This window comes from Sapajus apella, unplaced genomic scaffold, assembly GCF_009761245.1.
Source record: "Sapajus apella isolate SASKATOON/1434 unplaced genomic scaffold, GSC_monkey_1.0 scaffold13, whole genome shotgun sequence".
In the NCBI taxonomy this organism is placed as follows: domain Eukaryota; kingdom Metazoa; phylum Chordata; class Mammalia; order Primates; family Cebidae; genus Sapajus; species Sapajus apella.
This window is the reverse complement of record NW_022436953.1, coordinates 32,805,233-32,807,732: the sequence shown is the minus strand read 5'-3', so window position 1 is coordinate 32,807,732 and position 2,500 is coordinate 32,805,233. Positions and strand designations below refer to the sequence as shown.

Here is a 2,500-nt window from a genome sequence, read left to right as displayed (position 1 = left end):
GCCTACTCAAATGGATATTAATACAGTTTATCTCTAAAAGGACGAATAATGTATTTGAAACAGATAAAAGGCCCTCCACTAAATGAGGAATGTTAATATCTTATGGCACGGTTAATAAAGAGATATTTCACAGGGGAGATTTGTTTTATGACTTTTGATACAACAGCCTTGTAATCTGACATATCTTAAACGATATAATTTCACACATACATTCATCTCTTACACACAGCAACCCATCACAGCACAATTTGAATTCAGGACAAATGATGGGCACTAATTACTTCTGGTGGGGATTTCTTAGAAAACTCAGCCTCTCAGATCCAGACATGTGGAATTCCATGCGGAGAGTTGGGAGCTTACAGTACATTTTGAGAAATGTATTGTTTTTTTCCCCTTCAGTGGGAAATAACATTTGTTTTTGTTGTGTTTAAGGCAGAGTTTAAATTAATTTAACCCAGTGACACATGTTTGGAGCCTAAGCATGCTGCTAAATAATTCCTGGGAATAAATTGCTCGGGAACCAAGTACATTAATTTACAGCTCTCCAGATGCTGACAGATGTGGGGGGAGGACCAGCAAATATCAACATAAAACAGATCTGCTTTATTCTTCTTCATATTTCTTCTTCATCCCCGACTTGAGCTCACCCAAGGCTCCTTCTCTAATTATCCACGAGGTCAGTAAGCAAAATTGGGAAGAAGCTGGGAGATCAATACAAATTATCCCTGAGCAAACCAGTGCTGACAGTTTGAATTGCAGCATATGTTTACCCAAAATCAGGCAATTTATCTTAATATCAGCAAAGTAATGCAGTGCAGGTGAAAGGTCAGGCAATCTCTCCCCCTCATAATTACCCAGTTCTAAAACAGGAAAGTGGTATTGATTGGCCTGGCTCGGGGCTCTGTGACTGGACGTGCCAGCGCCTTGCCCTGGCTCGGTGGGGCTCTCGCCCATAAACTCTGCATGCGGAGGGCTCATGAGATGTGTGTGAGGCCCCGGCGCTTTCTCCGGGAACTTGCCAGTGAGGGTGCAGGGTTGTGGTGGGTTCTCTCAGACTCAGGGGGGACCGTGGGCCAGAGGTGCCACCAGTTGGCCTGGCTTTGAAGAACCCAGGAGCTCCGCAGAAGGCAGCTGCTCTTGGGGGCACAGAGGTGGATTGAGTAACCCCACCTTTGGTGATCAAAAGCCTCCCAGAACCACGAATGCATGTCGCTCCTCTTGCAATTTAAAAAGAGAGGGGCAGTTTTTCCTCATTCTTGAATGTGAACTCATTGGGCTTCTGGTAGCTGAGCCCCTGGAAGGGATTTGGAGCTGGAATGACAGCCCCAGCCCCTGCTGGGGCCGCGTCCAGCCTGGCAGGAACCCACAGCTCACAATTACGTGGCACATCCCAACTTCCAATGGCGTGCTGTGCCTATTGGCAGTGCTCTCAAGACGTAAGTGCTCTCTGGGCTGGATAGAGAGGTGAAAGGGGCCCCCGTACTTATACTGTTCCAGATATTTTTGGGCATCGAAGAAGAATATCAATTCAACTGAAACACTGGAAAATGTCTCTCCCAGAATGAGAGTGTATGGCTGTTACAAGTCATAAAGCTTCTGAAAGCTTGCATTAAAGCGTCTATCACCTGTCAGGGCCATTTGCATGAAATCAATAACGGCCGCCCATCTATCTTTTCTGATCACCTTTCATCAGGCCGATTCATTAAGTCAAACAGTCATGGTGATTAGCTGGGGGAGAGGAGAAACCTGACATGTTAGAAGTGCAGTGGGCCACCTTTTTTGTTCTCTGATCAGGAAAGGTAATACTTTATCTCATCCTTTCTGGACCAAGTCGCCTGGTGAGGCTGGGCGACTGCGCACGCGCCCTGAGGCCCGAACTATGGTTTTGCCTGACACCCTAGCCGGGGCCTAGGCAGAGACATGACAAATTGTCCCCCAAGTCAGCGCTGACAGCTTCTGATGATTAATGGTCTGATTATGAAGTGGTTTTACACATATAGAATTTACATCACAGAGAGTTAGAAATTTTGCCATGTCACATACGCCGAGGCATTTTGAAGAGCTTTACTATTTGCAAAGAAAAAAGAGGGCAAAATCCCAGCAAAAGCCATGTCATGTAAAATCAATACATCGGATCAATGCTTTATTAACAAGAAAATGTCTTACTTCACATTCCTGTGCGGACCTTTGTCTCCAGGATGTATGATGGAATGTCAAATCACATTGTGGTCCTCAACTTTCGGGCGCGTTATCGAGTGTATGTGCGAGGCTTCCTGCATTGCTTACGAGGCCCAAGCACTCGAGGAGAACGGTGACCAATTATTTTGGAGAGCACTTGTGAAGGCGGCCCCCTAGCCGTCCTCTCCAGAAGCCGCAGCCTTTGTGTCCCCCCACACCTCGCAGACCTGCTGAGTTGGGGGGTGTTAATCATCAGATTACTAATGAACGATGGCCCAAATTGCAGGCAGAGTAATGAATAGATGGTGGCAGGTCTTATTAG

The 2,500-nt window shown here is 46.4% G+C and overlaps 1 protein-coding gene across 11 annotated transcripts in view; it reads left to right on the top strand.

The window, feature by feature from the left end:
• EBF3 (EBF transcription factor 3) overlaps nt 1-2,500 on the top strand; it is a 127,270-nt gene that overhangs the window by 110,682 nt on the left and 14,088 nt on the right. The window lies entirely within an intron of this gene.